The 23,143-nt window shown below is 40.7% G+C and overlaps 1 protein-coding gene across 2 annotated transcripts in view; it reads right to left on the bottom strand.

Moving 5' to 3' along the window:
• Positions 1–23,143, bottom strand: part of HAPLN1 (hyaluronan and proteoglycan link protein 1) — a 63,618-nt gene that overhangs the window by 34,690 nt on the left and 5,785 nt on the right. The gene's annotated exons all lie outside the window — the stretch shown is intronic.

Raw genomic sequence — 23,143 nt, 5'->3', positions numbered from 1 at the left:
TATTGAACCCACTCAGATGACAGAAGTCACAACAGCTGCTAGTTTTTTAGGCATGAATATTGGACCATATTACTGTGGACTTTAACTAAGTGGAACTGGCAATCCATATTTAACTCTGCCTATGCAGAAATGCAACAAGAAAAAAAAAAAAATAGAAAGTGCACAGACCAATATTCCTAAGCCAAGTTCCTTGCAAGACCACACATAAGAAGTACCTGTGTTTCAAAAGAGGTTTGGGTGTACTTTTGATTTTCCAGACCTACTCTAGATCCGTTCTGCAAATACAATTAAAACAATCAAAGCTCTATCACTGTATCTACATCCATTGCATGATGCAATCTGCTGGTGATAAGTTTTCAAGATTAAAACAATCTTCTTGTAGGTTTTGGCATTTCAATCAAGTCTGCAGCTTAACTTAGCAGTCAGGGTGGCAAATTTGCTCGAGCTAAGCAGTAGAGATGACAAAACATTTATTAGGCTGACTAAGGAAGATCAATTTTACTTCAGATCCACCTACCATTGTAAAAAAAAAAAAAAAACAAAAACCAAAATGCCTGAACACACAATGAAATGTTTGAAACCATGCACAAAGTAGGTTAGAGTTGAATATGCTACCACTGCAGTTGCCCTGATTGATTTTTCATTCATTTCCACCTAGAATGCTGACGCACTCACTGAGTGTGCCAGGTAGGGTCTCTGCAGTCAGCAGAGCTCAGCGCTGCAGGGAAAATCTCTGCCAGCCTCTGAAAAGTAATTAGGCAAATGAGGACCTGAAATAGAAAAGCAGGCATAAAATACAAGAGGTTTTGGGCTGCTGTTGTGTTTTATGGCTGTAGTTTTTGTGAATCTGATTCCTTGAAATAAAAAGTGGATATTTCCCAACTTTGCCTTTAAAGAGAGTAGGATTCCCCCCTCCCATATCAAATAGTGGTGGCATTATTAATATGATTTTTTCCTCAAATGCACAGAGATGATTCTTTCCTCCTTTTTTTCCTCCGTCAGAACTAGAAACAAATAAAATTTTCAAAGTACTCAGTGAAAACCAGGGTCTAGGTGTGAGCTCTGAAAGCAGTCCCCTACCCCCAAACAGGCACCAACCCTGGAGTGCTTCAAGTCCAGATCTGAATGCTGTAACCTGAACCAACCTCTGCTACAGCCTGAAAAAAATCCTATTGCCATTTTTCCATATCAGAACATGCACGTTTACTTGCCTGCCCTTCCATTTCTTCACAGCCAGCTTGGGTGGGAGCTCAAAACCAACTCAGCATCCCTTAATCCTTCCTGTGGAGTGCCCAGAGGTAGAGGACAAGTGCTGGCTGCACTCTCTTTCCCAGGTGGTCCACGCTCAGTAACTCAAGCCTCAGCCACTCCCTCTTTCCTGGAAAGCCTGGGAGGCTGGTGACCTCCATCTGGGACAGCAAGGACAGATGTGGCTCCCTCTAGAGCACATCAGCCCCAGCCTGGGCTCAGGGAGGGTCACTCCAGGGCAGGTGGGTGCTCCTTCTGATGCCTTAAGATTTAAATATTTATGCTTTTCAAATCCTGTACTGCATTAGTGGACAACTCTAAGCTCCAAATAGAGTGTTAGTTACCATCTTCACATTTTGGTCAGACAAAATCCCTCTGGGCCTGTAATTCAAGGACAGCCTCAGGCCCCAAAAATATAAACAAAAGTGAATTGGGGGGGGGGGGGGGCAAACTGGGGGTAAATGACTTCATTACCTGAAGCTGGAATTGGAGGATTAACCCCTGAAATGCAAATGGACCACACCTATAATTGTGTGAAAAACTCATGTCCATTGTCCATCTTGGGTGTAGCCCCTGGAAGGCTTCTGACAGTCCAAGTTGTACCTTTTGAAGGCCTTTAATAAATACCCACTTCATTCTCTCAATCTTGTCCAGCCCCTGTTCCAGGCAGCCACTCCAAGGCATCACTCCTGCACGGGGTCACTGCTGGCCTGGCTGCCTGGGACAGCAGGGCACACTGGTGTGACACCACCCTGCCCTGTCCCTCACAAGCTCCACACCCTGTGTTCCCTCTCAGACTGCAAAATCCCGTAGGTTTGGGGTCTGGGGTGGTTTTTTTTCTTTTTGGCTACTGGCTAACTTCTGACAATTCCTTTTTATTAACTATTTTTATTGATTTAGACATAGCCTGTTTAACAAAAGAGCTTTGGTTGGGAAGGCAAGGTCTGTGGGAGTATCTCACATTATTCCCATCTCCATCTGCAGCTTGGAGGCAAAACCTCTGGGCTCTGTGAGCGAGGAAAAGCCCACAGGGGCTCTGCAGATCAGCCTGAGCAGCTCACTGATGCTTTGACTTCACTTCTAGCCACAGTTCTGCCCTTTTCTGTGACAAGAAACACAGGGACTTTCCTGGGGACAGCAACCCCATCCATTCCAAGCACTGTGTGCACAGGCTCTGCTGAGGAGTGAGGAATATTTCACCCTCTGGTAAGGATGGAGAGCTCCACACATGCTTCCCTTTCCTTCCCTGCACTGATGGGGGAAACTCCTCCATTCAGCCCCATCTGGTGATGATTTCCAGGGCAAATAATTTGAGGATGAAGGATGAACCTTTTGGGGATGTTTACCTGTACCTCCAGGCAGGTATGATCTGATTTTTGGAGTGTTTATGTGATAGCATCACACAGGCAGGGTGAGAGGCAGGCCAGTGCTGACCTGGAATTCTGTATTTCCTTTCCCTCAGCATCCAGCTGGACAATCCCACACATCACAGACATGGCTAAAGACCATCACACATTTTTTTTGGGGGGGGGAATTTACCCAAGATGGTGACATTTTTAGATTTGTTAAAAGGCAGGGAATGTGAGGGAAGACCTGGTGCCACTCGCCTCCTGGGATTCCCCACGATGGGAGCGGGGGCACTGAGCCAAGGCAACGTTACCAGGCCAAGAATCTGACCCCTGGTGCTTTGTAGGTTATCCAAAAGGCAATTAGCCAGAGGAATTCACATCCTCTAGCCAAAGCAATAGAAGTCAGACTCCATTTCTGCAGCAGCCTGGGAGGACCTCAGGGGAGACATGATAGGTGTGGATGTTTTCATATTAAAATTAATAAAGTCTTGGCTGGGACTAGGTGGTTTGTTGGGGTTTTTTTTGTTTTGTTTTTTTTTTTTTTTTTTTTTTTTTTTTAAGGAATGGTAAAGATTAGTCATACTCAAGAAATTCACACTGGTTTCAATTACTGCAGGTTATGAATCTGCTATCTCCCTGGACAGGCACATAAAGAAGCTGGGAAGCAGTTTTAAAGGGAGAACCTCATGGCTCAGGGAAGTGTTCAAGGTCACTGTACACTCAGTGTTTAAATTCTCCAGAACTGCTCATTCTCAGATACATTTTGAAGTTCTGACATTAATCACCATTTTTCAGTACTTACATAGCCTAAATTCATCTACTACTGGGATGTCTGAAAGGCTGTAAAGCACCAATTTTTGTGTTTCAACATAATAATCTGAGAGTTTGCAGAATGTTTTCAAGCAATTTGGCTGCATAATTGACAAGGATCTCTCTGAAGGGCAGAGCACTGAAAAGCAGCATTAACTACCAATGTCTGTTTTGAATGGAATAACATATTTCTTATTTACTTTTGCATCTGCTGTCTAGCTGCAGAACAGGCAAACATCCACTGTGTGAGGACAAGGGCCACCTACCTCAATATTCTCTCCCTGGCAGTAGTTAAAAGCCTTTAAAGTGGAAAGTTTTTTGTTCACAGGAGTTAATTTTGGTCTTATGAGAAGAGGTGATGATTTCTTGCATCAAATGTTTGTTTCACTGAGTTGGAAGACCTGTGAAAGCCTGAACTGAAAATGGCACAGGAGAAACCCAAACTCCTTGGGCAGGAGGCTTCCTAACAAAACTTTCTGCCTTTCTGTGGAGTACTCTAAATTTAGTACACTGAGGCTCAGCAAGTAAAGGAATCAGTGGCACCTAAAACAGGGAACAGAATCAATAAAATCAGTCTTGATAATTTGGGGCTGAAATAAACCCCAAATCTGTTATTATTCACACCTGTGCACAAACCTACTGTATAATATAAGCCTTTACAGGCTCCTCTCTGTGGACCTGGTGTTAACCAGAGAGAAATAACAGAACAAAATATGTGTATTTTCAGGGAGATGGTGCCAGCAGCAGTAATGAAGGGTGTCTCATCTTTAGGCACTTCTGGTGGGTAACAGAATACGAAGAGGACCAGTCCAGGCAGTACTCACACACTCCCTTCATCAGCTTTTCTTAAAACTGGTGACTTGGAGCAGAACACTCCAATCCAGCTGATTAAACAGATTTCTGCTCGGTCCCAAGGCTGCTGAAGATCAAATCTTATCTGTGTGTGTAAACCCCTGGGCTTTGGCAGCCGAGTCAAACCACGAGAGTGGAATTCAGCTCCAGATTGTGGGCACCTGAGCTATTTTGTCTCTGTGCAAAATGTTTACATCCCACTCCCAGACTATTGTCACAGTTGGTTTGTACCTGGTCAGCGTGGTCAGTGGAAGGGAGGTGTGTGTGTGGCTGACCTACGATGACTTTTGTCCATTCATTTTTGGTTTTTTCAGTAACCTCCATCTCCTCCAGAAACCTTCTATTCTCCAATGACAAAAGTAAAACATTCATTTCCAGCTACAGACTTGAGACCCCAGCTCCCCAAACCTGATGAAAATCCACTTCTTGCCATGACTACCCTTACAATGCCTGCTCTGGACTCTGCTTTTCACTCATTTTGCTAAGATAAACTGTTTCTCCTAATAAAATTCCCCCAGGATGATGGAATCAAGGCAGGACAGACCCAGCAGACTGATGCCCAAGCTAAATTGCTCTTGCAAAATAAAATTTGCTGGTGCCGTGGCGAAAAAAAAAAAAAGAAAAATTGGTGGCATAGGAATGATAATATTTACATTCTCTATTGGGATGACTTAAAGGTCACATTCCAATGCCTCCTTCTTCCTTGGTACTTCAGTTTTTAAGGCAGTTTGTGAGGCTGTGTGGGATTTGGGGCCATCTGAGGTGGCAGACAGTTGCTGTCTGGAGAACAGGTTGTGATCGTGGCTCTCCAGCCCTGGGCAGAAGAGCTCAGTGCAAAAGCAGCAGGACACCCCAAACACGTCTGGAATGCCCTGAAGCCAAGCAATTTCCCAGGAGGAATGCTGATAAATTGCTCGCAGAGAGAAAGAAAATGGCCTTTATGTGCCATTGAAGTGCCTACCTTGCGCCAGATATGGAATTTATCCCAGAAACACAGGGTGAAAGGACTTCTGTCATTACTTGTAGGGTACAGTCAAGGTCATGTGGTGTAGAAAATTTCGTACTCTAGGTTTTAAATGCAATCAAGGATAAAGCAATTGTGCTTTAGGATCTACCCTGGAAGGAATGCTGTTCACTCAGTGCCTCCATTAGTTTTATTTCTTGACTTTTCTTGGAGAATTTTTTCTTTTTTTGGGTTGTTTTGTTTATTTTGTGGTTTTGTTTTTGGAGTTTTTTTTGTGGTTTTTTTTTTTTTTTTTTTTTTTGTTGTTGTTTTGGTTTTTTAAATTTTATTGTAATAACACAGAATAAACATGTTTTTAGTTCAGGAATTTGGATTTTTTTGCTTTCAGTATGGCAGTGGGATGTTCTTTGATAACACAGAAAATTTCCTTTTTCTGTTAAAAATTTGACTTTTTTTTTTGCAGTCCCTTCCTTTAGAGAACACTTTTACTTCAATCTCCACTAATCAGTGGTCTTCAAAAAATTGAGAGCTGTCTTTCCAGACAGATTGTATTTTGACATCTTCTTCAGGAAAAAGCTCTTCTTGAGCACACAAGCATGGAGGTCAGTGAGAGTCCGTAGAAAACTTGATCTCACTCCCTCAATTTCTTTGCCTTTTGGTCATATTTACGAAACTGGCTTCTCCTCAGGGCTTTCCTGCTCCCCAGGTCCTGTACAATTACCCACACTTTTTCCTCAGGGTGATTTCTTGGTGCAGGAATATTTTCCCACTGCCCTGCAAAAGTTCTCCAAGGCCTTGGGAAGTTCTGCCAGGGTTTTTGGGTGTTTCTGGTTCTCCCTGTTCTTTCCTGCATGCTTGGATTTCTATAGGGTCATAAATGTTTTAATTTTCTAGTGCTCTGTCCCCCTGCCAAAGGTGAACATAAGCTGGGTGCCTGTCTTCTTGAGACGATTAAAAAAAATCTCATCTATCAAATAACATTAGGCAGTTTCTTACAAACTGTTCTTTTAACTTCTTTACAATATGATTATATTATTAATAATAATATTATTATTATGTTATCATTATAATTGCTATCTTTGGGAGCTTGAACTGCCTTTCTGTACCTAAACCATTTGTGCCAGATTTCATGCTTTAAATTGAATAATTAGTCCAGTCCACCCACCTTTTCTACATGGTCAGACAGAATTTTTGAGGTTTTTTTGGTGCAGTGAAAAGGCAAATAATTTACTCAAAGCCCATTCAGGCTAGTGGACATTTTGAAATGTTAATTAATTAGGATGAGACTGGGATATTTGAGTAGGGACGCTCTAGGATTAGTTCCCACTATCAATTTTCAGGTAACTAGGCACCACAGCAGCACCACTCTCTACATTCTGCCAGGCACAGCACCCAGGATGACAAGAAATAGGTTTTTTTCTAAATTGTAGTTCCATTTAATAGTTTTTTTGTGGGGAGTGGTTGCTTATCCCTCCCACAACCCATGCCATGTCTGCCCCCAGAGTCTTCCCACACCCTTCCAGCCACTGAAATTATGATGGGGCTTTGAGCCAGACCTAAAAGATGTTTCTGCACAATCTAAACCTTCTCCACTTCCCACCAAATATATGTCAATCCTTGGTAGGAAAACTGCTATTGCACGTGGAAAAGACAATGAGCCTCAAACACCAACAAGCCCCATCCACCCCCTCAAAAAAGGACAGAGAAAAGTTTCTTTTCTGGAAACATGGCAAAAAATTAATTAATTGAAAAGCAGACAGGTAAGCCACCTACTGATACTCTTGGTGTAAATTCTGTGTCACTGCAGGCAGCTGGTTTCCAAACCCATCTCAAACCAAGTGATCTGATCATCACTTCAAATTTACTCCTGGACTTTTTGCTTGGGAAGTATTGTAAAAGTCATAGGAATGTCAGGGACCCGTCCACGCCATGACAATGATCTGAGATCTGGAAATGGGCCAGGTGCTCTCTGCTCCCTCCAGGGGAGGCGCAGCATCTCCTTTCTGACCCACATTTCGTGCGGTGGAGTCCCCATTCCTTTTTCCCCCAGCCAAGCTGGCTGCACGAGCAACTTAAAAATAAAAGTTAAAAACATCAGCAGTGCCTTGACACCCTTCAAGGATACCACTCTGTGAGAGAACAGATGCACTGCCAGACTTCCTGAGCAGGGGCTGGTGCCAGCCTGCTGTAAGGAACTGCTAGCAGTAAAACATTTTTGTCGTGGGTCCTGCTGCAGAGCATAAAACAGGGCTCCTTGTCCAGCCAACCATGAGAACTCAGTCCTGTCCTCCCTCTTTATTTTTTATTTTATTTTTTTGTCTTGTGGTCTGAGAACTGCACTGTCTGCACTCTCAATGTCATTGGGAATGACTTTAAGAAGCCACTCATTTTCATGAAGAAGTAATACCCACGGTACAATGCCCTGCATCCTTTCACGTTGAAGATTTGGAAATATTTCCACGTTGCCAATGCAAGTCCCAGTTGAACCACTGCTTCTGAGAAGGCAAACACTTTAATTTTACAACAGCAGTGCTTTCATCAAACATCTGCTCCTCACTGCAAATATTCTGGAGTTCTCTGTGGGTATTTGCTGGTGGGGAATTGGCTGGGGGTGCAGCCAGATCAAAGCCATATGGGGATCACTTGTGAAAGCACAACTCCTCCAGCAATTTCCATAATTGAATTAATCTGCAGTCGATGGCAAAACATACTTTCCACTGAGATCAGTTGCTTTGCAGACAGGGGAGGTCTCGGGGTCAGGCCATGGGTTCAGGCTTTGGGGGGACATGAGTTCAACCCTTCACGGGGGGAAGGTGGAAAGGGTGGGGAGGATTAATTTTCTTTCCTAAACTCCCTTTTGGTGACACCGTGATGATGTTTTTTTGCTGCTCAAAAACTGTGGAAATGAATATTTTTAGGGTTAGAAGGAGCTGCAACATTGCTGCAATGAGACTTTATCAGCACCTAGAACAGATTTGGAGTTTTTCATGAGCCCACCACTAAAAAAACCCCACATATTTGCACATGCTGAGGTCTGATGTGATAGCTGACCATATGTTTACACATAGGAGAACATTCAGATGTCCACTTGTACCATTTCCTCCCCTTCCCTGCTTTTCTTAAGTATCTTTTCATTGCAGCGTCTTAGGCCTGAGAACACTGGAAAAACACATGAGTCATATGATTGTTTAGTTTAAGTCTTGTTAGCTAAATTCAGCTGAAAACAAATAATAAACAATTGTAAGACTGTGGATGTTTGTAAGAAAATATTTCCAGATAAAGACAAGCCTTTCAAACTTTTAAAGTAAACAGTGTCACCTCAGTATTATGAATACACCTATACACCTTTTTTTTTTTTTTTTGAGGGGGTGTTTGATTTACAAAAGAATCAACAATAGCAAGAAAACACCAAATTCAAACTATGGTCTGAAAACCACTTTTTGTTTTGGGTCCAGAAATGCATGACTCATTTATTTAAAAGGAAAAAAAAAAAAAAAAAGTTCTTTACTGGTTTACAGCAATGATAACAGAGATTTACACAGCCATCCTTGGTCAGTCAGATGTGAGAGAGATGACAGAAATTATTATTTCTTCAAAGGCCCAGACTGTCTATATCTGCAGTTGCAGATACAGACAAGAAAGACTGCAGTTCTGCACTTTGAACTAAAGAAGTCAACAGCAACACTAAAAAGAAATAGGGAAGGATTTACTGGGCTCAAGAGGAAAGGACAATAATTTGAAAACTGATGCTGCAAACTGACAGTGCTGCAGAAATACCCCTGTGAGGGAATTTAATAATAAATAAACAAATATATTGTTCGTGACACGTGAACAGTAAATGGGCCAGCAGTGGAGAAAAGCTTCACGAGAGGCAGATGACACCAGAAAAGTTCTGATAAAGTGAAAAAGTGTCTAGATAAGGACTTGAAAAGGAAAGCACCAGAACATTGGCGGTGACTCAGCATCAGGAATTATCACTTGGGATAGAGACGAAAGGGACTGGGTTTAAGGAGGCAAAGAATTTTCAGAAACATGGGTGATTTAGCTGTGCTAAACCTCAGAACTTTTTGCCTCAGAGCATCACCAGAGGAGCCCAGGGAAGGGAATCAGCAATGTGGCAGCAGAATTAGTGGGTGGTTGGCTGCCTGGCCTCCAGAGGTGCTGGAAAAGAAGATGGAATGTTTGGCAATGGGGAGCATCAGAGAGCTGGAGTGGCCACTGGGTTTCAGCACCACCTCGGCAACCTCTCCTCCCTCTCCCAGCCACTGGCAGCACCCTGAGGCAGAATGCCCAAGTTCCTGGGATGGGGAGGGGGTGGCTTGGAACAGGACAAGGCAAGGGTTTATGGCTGCAACCAGAGGGAAGGAAAACCTGCTTATAAAAGGAAAATCCATTTATAAAAGGAGGCCAAAAGAGCTCGACTTGGTTAGTCTGGCAAAACACACCTCAGTAAGGATATAACTGCTCTCTATAAATACGTCAGAGAGCAAATGCCAGAGAAGCTAAAGGGTATTTCAGCAAAGACTTGGGAACAGAACTGGTGGGGCCATAAATAAGTTTAAGCTGGAAATGATATAATTTTAAGCAGTAGAAAAACTTCACAGCCTTCATGAAGACATTTTAGGGTGGAGGAAAGAAAGACAGCTAATTTTAAATCACAATTTGCCTGCTCTATGAGAAACTGTCTCGGATGAAGGGGAATGTGGATAGGAGAGGACTAGGTTATGACATAGGGGATCCCTTTTTTTCCTTCTTGTATGCCTGATTTTTGGTAAAAACCTCAATATAAGGAGGTCAATCGATTCCTAATTCAGGCAGAATTTTATTCTTTCCCCCTCATGGCAGGTCCAAGCTCTCTCTCCTGGCTGATGCTCTTAATGACAGAATCCAGACCATTCAGACAGAGATTCCCATTGATCCTACAAACCTTCTCCCAGTAACTCTCAGCACTGCCAGCAAAGCACCTTTCTCATCACCCGGCTTCTCTCACGGCGTCTAACTCCAATAACTTCCTAAGTGAACTCTCTGCTTTAAGCAGCAGCTCTGCTCCCCCTGATAAGGATCATTAAATATCTGCAAATGAAATGGAGGCACTTGTGGCTGGCTCAAATGGCTTGGCTGCTGAAGTGCTTGGTCATGCAGGAGGTTTCTGCCTGCTTGCTGCAGTGGTTATGCGCAAAAATGTGAATTTTCCACCCTCGCATCCCAGAGGTGCAGCAGAAAGAAAGGAAAAATGGCAGCTCTGTTTCCACTCTGGACCTCAAAGAGTGGCTCAGGGAATTAAGTTGTGAAAATAAAGATAATTCGATAATTTGATTTACAAGCACGTGCTTGTAAATCAAAGGTGTAACATGAAAAAAAAAATAAGAAAAAAATGCAGGAACTCCCCTGAACAAACCACCCTGACATAATGGAAAACCACAATGGTCTGAGCAAATCGGACAAAACGCAAAGCAGAGGATTAACTGGACAATTTGCAACTGCTTGATAAAATCATGATGCAGAACATACCATGGCAAATAAAAACCTCCGAAGCCGTGTAAGCATAAAGGCTTGCAGAGCAGGCAGTTCAGTGCACCTTGTACAATTAAAAAAAGTGCATCATATTTTACATTCAGATGTGTTCAGATGTAGGAAGGCATGACTGAAGAGTCTGTGCCTAGGAAACCCATTCTGAAGAGAAAAATGACATATATTTGGAGAAATAATGCGCGGAAATCCACAAACAGGAGAGAACTGTGTTTAGCATACACAGAGTTTGAGAGAACCAAAGTCCAAGGATGGGGTTTAATTTGCAGAGCTGTGACATGAAACAGAAGACATTTTTAAAAAAAACATTGATGTAATTGGTAAATGGACTGGCTTGAGACTTATTTTTGTCTGCCAGCAATATCTGCTGGCTTGTGGTCAGTCCTGAAGATAAAGTAAACCTGTGCAGATTTCAGTAAAAAAAATAAACAAAAACAAAACAAAAGCAAGCCAAACCAAAACATCAACCCAACAGCAGGTTTTCTTGACAATCTCTGAACAGGGAAACTCAATTAACAAGGAAATCGTATTGATTTGGTTTAAGCCAGATGAGGTTATATGCTTGCTTAGTCAACAAGAATGCCCACGTTAGTAGGCTGAAAAAGAGTTGTGTTTCAAAGATTAAATTAATGGCAAACGGATAGGATTCACTTACTTTTTTTTTTTTTTTCCTGCAAGTTCCTCCAAACTTAGTTAATTACAGGGATCAGCAGTTCTACAACAATCCAGAATAAACTCCAGGCTTTTGTCTGGGCTTTCATGTCCTCAAGACTATGCAGGCTGTTTTTCAGCTTCACAGACATCATTCCTGGTTCTCCAAAAGCACCTGCCAGGGCTTTTGAACACCTCCAACCCACACCCTCACCCTCCTGGGGCAGGGATTGTCCCACTCTGGAGGGTGACATCCCTACAACAGACAGGGATCTCTCACAAACATGCACAGGACAGAAGGTCTGCACTCCTCCTGCCTGTATTTTTTTGGAATAGATATTCTATCCTCAAACAATTACAGGGGATCACTGGAGACAGGGCAAGGATGACTTTTGCCTTGATGCATGATAGACATTCTCTATTTCTATTTTTTTTTACAGTTACCAAAGCTTCACTGAGCTTTCGCACCAAACACCTGCACCAGACACAAGGAGAAAATTCACATTATAAGCTCCACTGACTGCAAGCAGGGATGCTAGAACTGTGGCCTGGGGTGAAGAACCCAAAAGCAGTAGAAACAATGGATCTCCAAAACTGCCTGACAGGAGAATCCCTGCCCCAGTGTGCTGCTCTTGGGAAAAGGATTGGTTTTCCTTTTGGTGTGCTAATGGCAGGGGCTGTAGCCCCAAAGGAAAGAGGGGAGAGCAGGAGGATCTGCTGAGGATTTCCCTGAAAAGCTGATATTTCTGCTCATTTCTTCCCAGATGCTCCACAGTCATGGAAAAGTTGTTTTTCTCCACGCCCCACGCAGCATCCCCTACCTCAGGTATTTGTCTGACCATGAGGGATCTGTGCATCATCAAAGCTTGTAATTCCCTTGCTGCTTTGAGACGTTAGGGTTGTGATTTTCTACCAGGCCCATAAATTATCAAATAAATTACCTTGAGGTACTGACTCCTGCTTAGGCCAGCTTTCATCTCAGCGACACACATAAATCTCCCAAGCTACAAGAAGTGCACATGGGGCACGGGATCCCTGTTCTAGGATCTCTCACTTACCAGGAGCTTAAATCTTGTGGGGTCAGCTCAGCCTCGTTTCTTCCTCAGGGGCCAAAGGCACAGATTCCCTTCCACCCAGGTGTCGGGTTTTGCACTCTGAATGCTGCTCTCCAGGGTTTTTAAAGAGTCACAAAGCAGGGCTTAAATAAAACAGCCCCAAATGCCCAAACCTGTCCCGAGCAGGCCTCAAAAGACCAAGCCCAGCACAGCTCCACCTCCCAGCCTGAGGGCTGCCTGACAGAACTGGGAGCTGTGCTAATCCCTAATTAAGTTTAATAGACACTAGAGAGGGTTTGTTGGTTTAGCTAGATGGGTAGGGAGATGCTGACAGGTTAGTCCTGGTGTAGAGGGGGGGAAAAAACCCTCAAAGAGCATAATTGGTAGCAGTTGAATTAGTAGTCATTCTTTCTTCAGAGCAGATAATAACATATATTGGTGCTTCAAGAGTGAAAAAGAGAGGGAAATTATTTTATTATTGTATCTATTTATATATTTATATCTATTTTATTATATTATTATATTTATTATTAGTTTTTATTAGTACTAATCTAATATAATATAAAATATATATTGTATTATATTAAATTATATTTTATATATATTATATTATATTATATTATATATATTTCACATTATATAAATATATAATTATATAATATATTAATATGTTATAACATAATATATAAGAATTTATTATTATATTTAAAGATAATATAGATTCATGTGTATATTATTATATTATTATATTAAGTATTAGTTATTATTATTAATAATAATAAACATAACAGTATTCTATAACATTAATCTATTATAATAATATATAAGTAATAATAATGATAAGGATAATGATGATGATGATTATGATGATGATGATAATAATAATAATAATAATAATAAACAACCTGCCAATTGTATACTACTAATTAGCAAAATGAATGCTTATTGTAGAAAAAGTGTTTATCTGTATTTTACACATGTGTGGTTGGCCATCCCAGCTTTGGTTGTTGATAACACACTGATAAAGCAAGATATATTTTTGATTGACATGACTGCACCAGTAAAAGCTGGTTAGAATAACCAGTGCTCAGGAATTTGCTCTTCCTCTCTCTAGAGATTTCCAGTGGGGGCAAAGAGGGAAATTATCCAACATGAAAACTGCAATAAAAATAATTTCCCTCTGCTTTTCACTCTTGAAGCACCAATATGTGTTATTATCTGTTCTGAAGAAAGAATGACTGCTCATGCAGCTGCTGTGGGTAGAAAGGCAGAAAGTGAGTACTTATTTATAAACTATTAACCTCCTGTTCTCTGGGACTGGAACCTCACAGGATGGGCTTGAGCAGACCCCAGGTGCAGCCTCCGTGCCCACCCCTCCTTCAAACCTGGCTGATGGTTAATCTGCTCCTAAAGTGGGTTATCCATGTGGAACAGGCATTCCAACATTCTCACAGGAGCTGCACATCCAAGGGGAGAGTATCTGCTCATTTTAGGGGCCACAGCTCTTAATACAGCAAAAAGTAGTAAAGAAAATGTCACTGACAGCAGAAGATTGGAAAATAGGATTTCCATTAGCTGGTACGTGAATGGAATCATGGAAAATATTCCTGTCTTTTGGTCAATTTGAGGAATGGATACCATTTAAAGAGCAGTTTCCTAGCATCAAAACGAGATAATCTGAAAGGCGTGAATATAATTGATGAGCTTTTTATTGGTCTAATCTCACTGAAAAGGCTGTAGACAGTAGAAATGTCTTCCCCAAAAATGAGGTCATTGCTCTAATTAGATGTGACACAGACACAGAAACATGCATATAAAAAACCCTGCATTCAGTGAAGATAAATTTCTCACCTCCAGAGTGCCACCAAAAGATTACACCAGATAGAATTAATGCCCACTGAGCCCTGCTGTTTTAGTCTCAGATTTACACGACACATCTTCTGAGATGCAGCCATGGCTCTGTTTTGCACAAACCCAGAGTAAGGGACCATTTTCCTCCTGCTTCCAGGCTAACTTGAGGCATTTGGCTTTGATCTTTGCTGGTGTCCGGGTGGGACAATCCCTGCCCTAAAGGCAGAGGCATTTCAGTCTCAGGGAGTCACAGCGTCTCAGATGTGCTGCAGGCAAAACCAATTACAGAAATGCGATACCTTCCCTGCCATGGGAAGGGGACAGAAGTTGTGGCAACAAAATAAGGTTGTTGGGGATTTTCTTTTTTTTACTCCAAGAATGTGGGTGAGGAGCTGGGGGGGAGTGGAGAAGAACAAATTTTGGGCATCTGATTGGGACCTCAGTTCTCATTGTGGAGTGAGAGCAAAAGGGGAAAGCCCAAATCAGAGGAACTGAGGATGTGCTGTGGCTCCTTCCCTCACAGTTTTTTGTCTTGGGTGCTGGGTGGCCTCTATTTCAAAGCCTCTAAAGTCTGATGCTATTTAAAACCCCAGAGATTCCCTTCATTGTTACTATAAAAGGACTGGCACACATATTTTATGAAGGATTTCACATTGGTCATCAGAAAAGAAAAAAAAAAAAAGAGCTTTTGATGCTAGTCCTCCACTCCAAACACCTCTGTTTAAATGTCCCAAATTAGATTTTGTTGGAAAAAGAGCACTGGCACACTCATAACCTGACATACTTTCCATTATAAACTCATTTCTACTATAAACTCTGAACATAAAAGCTATAAATAGCACCTCCACTACAACTCAGATTTTCCTTACGCGCTCTGAATTCAGAAACAAATATTTGGACTTCAGCTGATTTCTTTCTTTGTAATTCTTTATAAATAAATTCTAGCATTTGTTTATCATTTGTTCAATTTTTTAAAATGAAATTTTGTAAGAAACCATTTTCTGACTCGCTCTTCTGGGGATAAGAGATTTGTTTTCAGCTCAGGGAGGGACACAGAGCAGTTCCCTGCTCTTCCATGGCAGAGCAAGCAGCAAATCCCAGGAAAAAAAAAATCCAGGACCATGGCCCAGGATCCAACCTCTCTGTGCTCACTTCAAACTTCTGCAGCTGTCAAGCACCTATAAATTTCTCAGTTAATTTTAATTTCAGCCAAAATGATAAATTTTTTACCTCTCCCCAGGTTTTCTTCCCTTCATGAGAAGCTGCAAATATTTTGCACTGTCCTCCCACCTGTGTGCTCCCCTCCTTTCAAAAGGACATTCAGCTGGAAAAGATTCTCAAACTCTCTTGTGCTTGTATGTTAAGGATACAAGAGAATAAGATCCAAAACCCTGGCATCCACTAGGACGTCTAGAAATGATTCCTCCAGATGTCCTGAAACACCTGGGATAATGCTGAAACCTGAAAAAAACCACGAAAACCTGAAAAAATACTTAAAAACCCCCTATGAATAACAAATCTGATAAAAAAAAAAAAAAAACCACACACACACACACACAAAAAAACCCCACCAAAAAACCAAAAAAAACCCCCCAAACTAATGAAAATATTAAATATTTCTGAAGCGTGCACTTCTGGGTTTTAATATTTTGCAAGAATAAAGCTGTGAAGGCCCAGTTTTCCTTTTGCTGGCCTTCAGAATGAAAAGGAAAAGTGACTTAATTCTGTAGCACTGGCAAAACAGTCCAGTGGGTGCTGCCAAAGATAAATATTGTTTGGTTTTCAGCCAGCAAAATGAGAGGTTAAGCAACAATGTCTATGGTTCTTGGTCACTGGAGCAAAGATATTAATTTCACAAGAGACATCCACAGCTGCAAATTCAAGAAACACTTTCAGCAGCTGCCAGGTAGCTGGGGGGAATATCCTCACCTGGAAATGTTTCCTGGCCCAAGTGTTCCTTGTTGTGCTGTTTCTTGAGTCTATAAATGTGTGTTTAGGATTCTCTGCATTGTGGGTATGTACAGGAAAAAAAAAATTCACAATATTTCTGTTCGATTTGGAGCGGCTGAAGGTGTTCCAGAACACCAGTTTTAATTTTAAATAGATAAATAAATAACTGAATAAATAAATAAATAAATAAATTTATATGTGTGTATAAGTCTAAGTCTATATAAATATAATACTTAATATGAATATTTAATTAGATATTTGAATAAATAAATAAATAAATAAATAAATAAATAAATAAATAAAACCAAAAAATTTAACTTTGAGTCCACTTAAATTACTTGATGCTGGCTGCCATCTCTCTTTTGGCATTTAAGATGTAGGGAGGAAAGGCAACTTGCAAGAACTACATGTTATGTTCATGGTTCTAAAGGAATCCTTCTGAGGACGAGCCATGGCAAGGTTGCTGGAGGACATTGCAGTACTCTGCCAGTTCTCAGAGAGTCCCACAGCTCCTATTTGTTTTAAAACCTGAAAATATAATGTCACAAGTGTAGCAATTTGCTGTTTAAACGCAACACAATTAATGCCTTCATGGGGAATATCTTTTCCAAGCTGTATGTCAAAGTTCATGTTGGCTTTCCTGAAACCCCAAGGACAGAAATGTCCTCTCCCACGTGCCAAAATCTGTAAAACCCCAAATAATCTAAAATCTGTGTCATCTCCTCATGCAATAAATAAAAGTGACTTTTACTTCGTGACATCTCTTATCAAGCACATACCCACAGAAAAATCAGCAGAGCAAGGGGCCAGCACATGAAACAATTTTACCTGCTTTGAATAAAAGCACCTAAAATCCTTCTGATGATGCCTGCGAGTCTATAAATCAGTAATTTCAGAGGCTATCCATACTTTAACAGGAAAATGAAGTCAGAAAATCAAATGAAATATTATTGGCCTCTGAGTCAATGAGTCAGAAGACATTAGCATACACAGCCCTCGCTGTAATTACTCAAGATTTTTCAGGCTGCTATATTAACCTTTAGAAAAGTAAATAGTGGAAAGCTGCACGACTGTCTTCAACAAAGCTTGAGCCAGAACTGCCTTTTTTGTCTTGAACAGAAAGAACAATAACCTCATTGCTGAAGGCATTTTGACCAGATTTTTATTTTCCTTTGACTCATGTAGACACATATTTATCTTGGTAAAGTGCACAGCACTCACATGCAATATATCTTCAGCAAAGTGAATAAGGGGGGGGGTTTTCTTGCATTCAAAAAGATGCACTAATTTCCATATATAATTTCTATTATTACATGTATTTTTTTAGTTTTAATTTTGCTCACTAAAATGCGTCATTTGTAAGTGACAATCTGTGTGAATTTTAGGTAGGTTTTCTCTAGGTTTCCACATCTTCGCTGTATAATTTGTTGTATTTTTTCCTGGAAGCAAGTTGGAAAAAAAAAAAAAAATTTCCCCCTAGATGGTTCCCTAGACTCTCAGGCAGTCCAGATCCTTTTATTTCACTGCCATTCACTTTCACTGCAGTCTGTAATACTCAGAGATCTCTCCTGAGTTTGGTACAATGCCTATTTGAACATGGTAGCCCAAATCATTATGAGTGCTGAGAACTCCTCCAGCTTCTAAAGGAATTGCTGCTTTGGGCTCACAGGCTCAGCATCTCACCAAGGCTCACAAACCCTGCTGGAACCACCAGTTTGTATTTAAAAAAAAAAAAAAAAAAAAAAAAAAAAAAAAAGTGAGTTTGTATAAAAAAAGAGTGATATGGTACCAACTAAGCAGAGATTGATGACAGAGAGGCACTTTTCATGCAGCTCCTCTGGGTTCCTCCCTGATAATCCCTCCCAAAGCCATTGGAGGTGGCCAGGATCATAAGAGGATGGGACAGGGGACATTCCTGGGGACAATGTCACGAGGAGAAAGAAATATTTCCCTGAGATGAAAGGTGTAACTGGCCTGGCTTGACCCAGCTGGCTGCACAGACACATTTCAGAGGTGACCCCGTGCCAGATAAACTGCTGAGGCTGCCTGCAGCAATATCTGTGTCTCCACACCATCCCCGTGAGCAGGGCAAGTTTTATCATCTCATTTTTGGTAGGTGGAGGGATGGAGGACTGAGGGACTCCAACTTATTCAAAGTCACAGAAGGATTTAAGTCTGAGCAGGGGGCTGAAGCGATGCTGCACCAGCAACAGTAAAATATCCTTACAGGAAAGTGTCCTAACCACTCAGCAATTCTCTCTCTCCTATTAAAAGCAGTACATAATTAAAAGGTAACAGTTAATATTAGTTTTCAGGTGCCTGGATCTCAAAATGATGCTGTGCCACGTTCTCTGCTGGCACAGCAAGTTCTCTTCTCGGAACAGGGAGGAGTTAGGATGGCAGTAATGATCCCTGGAAATCCTTTGGGGGCTCTCCATTATGCATGGAGGTGTTGTTGTCCCGAGTGGCAGTGAGATATTATCATTATTATCCCTGTTTTTAATGAAGGGATGGGACTACAGTCAGGTTAAAAATGACTTATTGCTCAGATAAATATCAGTTTTAAAGGTTGTGAGATTTAAGAGGGCGAGTAGTTGGCTATAGCTTAAAGTGGTCATAAGTTCTTTGTTACAAGACAATATTTGACTTTTTAATGTAATGGACAGTTGCTGGAAAGTTTATTTTGCTTTTCTAACCTATCACTTTTACTTAATTCTACTGCAATGTGTACACTTTTATCCAATAGGATGCTATCACATACATTTGCTTCTATTGTAACCTCTAAACTCTTAGCTTACTCTGTATAATTACATTACTACACTATAAAACCCTTCACCATCTTACCCAAGCTTCTACATACATATATATGTATATATATATATGTATATATGTATATATAAATATATTAAAAAATATATATATATAAATAAATTAAATAAATGTTCTCCTATGGCTGCGCATCAAACTCTCCTGAGTCTGTGGAAGTTTCCATCGTTCCATTTTCCCAAATCTTTTCCCAAGACTTAAGCAGCAAAGTGCTGGGATTCGGCTTCTCAGTAAAGCTGCCTGACTTGCCACCGCCCCAGAATTCCTGCAGGAATGATAAAGTGTATTAGAGGGATGCAGCAGGCATTTATTCATAATGGCCTGTTCTGTGCACCTCTGGCTGTCCTTTCTGTGATTTTATTGCAGGAAAAGGGAAGCAAAGTTCAGCATCACAGGCCAGTCTGCTGGCTCATCCCTCCCTGTCCGAGCACAGCACGCCCTGGAGTTTATTCCAGGTAATTTTGGGATGAAATACAGCACTCCAAGAGGCTCTCCCAGCACTGAGTCAAGCACCCACAGCTTCCTGAGCCGACGTGGATAGGCTGATCAGCTCAGGGCTGGAGAATTGCATTAAAGGTCAAAGCCAGGAGCAATTAAGGGCTGGATGACAGGAAATGGGGAGACTGTAAATGAGCCGTGTGTTTTCTGTATTATGTCCTGCCTTTCTCCCTTCTTTACATTCAGTTAAACACAGTTCTGACAAGACTTTTAAACATCTTACAGGGGTGCCTGCCATGCACAGAAGAGCTGAGCTTCCCCCTCACACTCCTCGGTTCTTGTTTGAGGAAAAAAACAATGCCACATTTTTGATCTATTTTGCTTTTTCCCCACTATTTTTACATTTCTTTTTCCTTGTAAGGCTCTAGAAAACGCTGCTAAACTGGAGCTTTGGCCTCATTTTGTAATATCTTCTCCTTTTCTTATTCTCCATCCTCCCCAGTTTACTCCTCCAGTTCATATATTTGAGCTTTCCACTGTAAGCACAAAGGCCAAAGGACTTTTCCTACTGGGAGTCGAGGCTCTTATCTGATATTATGGCTTCAAAACTGATGACTTAATAAAACAAACCCACAAAATGTTATGAGAATTTATTTTTTTAAATTTTTTTAAAATGCTTTCTAGGCCACCTGCCACATTTAAGCTTCCATGACAGAGGAACATGAACCAAATTTTCCTTGAGGAAAACCCACTTGTATTTCCCACTTGTGCGTTCTGCTGTCCTTAATAAGTCTGAGAGGAGCTTATGTACCTGCAGAGAATCAGAACTGCCTTTTTCATTGCAATATTTATGAGAATAAAAAGGGAATAAAAAGTTATGGCTGTCGACTAGAAGAGTGTTTAATTTGTCCTTTTGCTCATTTTTATTTGCACATCTTAACTGCGGTTGCAAATATTTAGTTGCAAAAAGAAGAGGAGTATCCTTCTTCTGGTTTTCCTCCAGATAACAAATTTACATCTATAAATTTCCCTGACAATGGAGCTGTGACTCCATGGGCAAAAGAGCCATTCCTCACAGGTGGCACAAACAGAAAGTCAAGACGGATAGAACTTTAGGGAATATTCAAGTCAAATACAAAAAAAAACCAACAACAACAACAAAAAAAAAAGGGAAAAAAAAGTCAAATTGGCTGTTTGGTGTCAAAGAAACTCAGAGATTATGTGGTTCCACATGAAAGACCTCCACCTCCCTCTCTTTAGGTATTTTTCAGCGTGAGTTCCTGCCCTCCACCATGTGGTCACCATCCTTACACTTACAATCATAAGATTTTGTTTTATTTTACGTGGTAAACTCGATATAAATGGAAAGTTGCTAACATACACACACACACAGATATATATATATATATATATATATATATACACACATATATATACACACACACACACATACATACATATATACATATATTTTTAAGCATAAAACTTGTCAATCATCATTCCATGGCAATCTCTGAAGTTGTAATCATGAAGAGTTGATGAATATCATTGTGTATGGAGGGAGGCTCGTTGTCTGACATGATTATTTTGCACACTGCAAGTCACAGGAATAAATACAGATTTGCTGAAAGCTGTAATCAGCTGGAAGTAAAGCCACATTTCCCCACCACCATGTCAGGGAAAGGCTGAAGTCCAAAAAACCAAATTGCAATAATTCAGAAACTATGCAGACATCAACCAATGCTCCTCAGATAAAATAAAAGAATCTCTATCAATCACCAGATGCAGCAAAAATAAGTCACTCTTGAAATATGGCTTGACAGAATCTGTGTCTCCTGGTCTGGAAATAAATGTCTGTGCTTTCTCTTGACACTTACAGAGTTTTCCCTAAGTGTAGCAGTTTAACTTTTTATAGGCAACCATTATTCCTTGGAAAAGTCCTACTTATGGGACATTAGCTCATAATTCTCTGCATAATTTGCTGCCTGATAGGTCTTGAAAAACACTAAATCTGAAGTTTCTATCAACTTGGTATGCAAAATGGATCATTCAGCACAGTAACATTCACAAGTGAGAATGCCTCTTCCGTCTCAGACTTGCAGAATGTGATTGAAAATAAATAATTTTCAAATTTTGGGCGCCCAAATGAGTTTTGAAGTCAGATTGGGGTGAACTGTTCCTGCAGAGATCTTGTATTTGAATTACTTTGTTCAGAAACAGAGTTATGATCTGGGCCACAAAGTGTGAACTGTCATTTGCCTCTTTAGATTTTTTAAAGTATTTTTCTGCTTTTTTAGATACCAAAATGTCTTTGTAGGTCATTCTATTGGTGCCTCAGTTTACCCCAATCTGGTTTTTGTGAAAACAATATTTTTTTTAATTTTATTTCTCCAGTCAGTCAAAACCATTGAAAGGATAAATAATAATAATAATAATAATAATAATAATAATAATAATAATAATAATAATAATAATAATAATAATAAACTTCAAAGGGAAAATAAATCAGTCTCTTCCTACTTTGCAATTTCTAAAAACCTTCACATATTTTCTATTCAATTTTCGAAGTCACTAATGAAAACCTTGAAGGGTACCAATGCTGACTAGCCCTGGCAAAGCCCCATTTGAAACGTGCCTCTATTGTCACAGCAAGCCATTTATTTCCTAACCAGTTCTGAAAACATGTCACACTAGTTTTGCCAAGAAAACATCTCCCCAGCTCGTTTATGAAGATGTTAAACTTGCCACTGCTGTTCTCTTCCATCCTGCTGGGGGAAATGCCCTGCTGGGCTTGAAAGTTTTTCTTTTTGTCTGGTTTGATCAGAGGAGAGCTGACATTAAAATGCAGATGGAACCAGCTATGGGGGTTGCTTTGGGAAAAAAAAATTAAAAAACTAAATAAAAGTAATATCTGCATGTTTCTCTTAGCCTGCTTGTGGGGGGAAAACAGATGGAATGCCTGGAAACTGGGAGCAGCAACCCAAGAATTGGCTTCATTTTCTGCATCAACAACAACAGCTGAATTACTGGTCTCCCTATCTGCTTTTTCAGCTGGGCAACATCTAGAAAACGCTTGGGAGATCAGCATCTTTGCTGTTTTCCCCTGGATCTTGGCTCACAGAGGTGACCACCAAGTCCCCACAGCACAAGAGAGTGACACGGAATGATAAATGTGACCAGGCACGCCAGCACAGGCTGCACCAAACACAGTCCCTGCATTTACACAGCTCTCAGAATGACTTAGCTTGGAGAAGAACTTCAGGATCCCCAAGTTTATTTACAGTGCACCAGTGTGAATGGGTTCTGATGAAACCAAACAAAGAATAAACACAGCAACAACTGGAAAAGCCCAACCCAACCCAAAAGATCTCTCCGCCCGCTTGACGTGCTGATAAAAGCTGAGTCATGTTTTGTGCACATATTTCAGCTCTGTAAAATCAAAGCTATTAGGAAAACAAGTCACAAAGACTCAGCAAAACCTGACGTTTTGCCTCAGGTATTTGAAAATCCAGAAATGCAGTTTTTCTGAAAACAATAGTGTGTGCATCAATCCTCCAGGTTAAGCATGAAATTAAAACCCCAGACCTTCCCTGCTGTGTGTGCAGGGTGTTAAAAAAGCT

Source organism: Motacilla alba, chromosome Z (genome assembly GCF_015832195.1).
Source record: "Motacilla alba alba isolate MOTALB_02 chromosome Z, Motacilla_alba_V1.0_pri, whole genome shotgun sequence".
NCBI lineage: Eukaryota > Metazoa > Chordata > Aves > Passeriformes > Motacillidae > Motacilla > Motacilla alba.
This window is presented reverse-complemented; position numbering and strand designations above follow the sequence as displayed.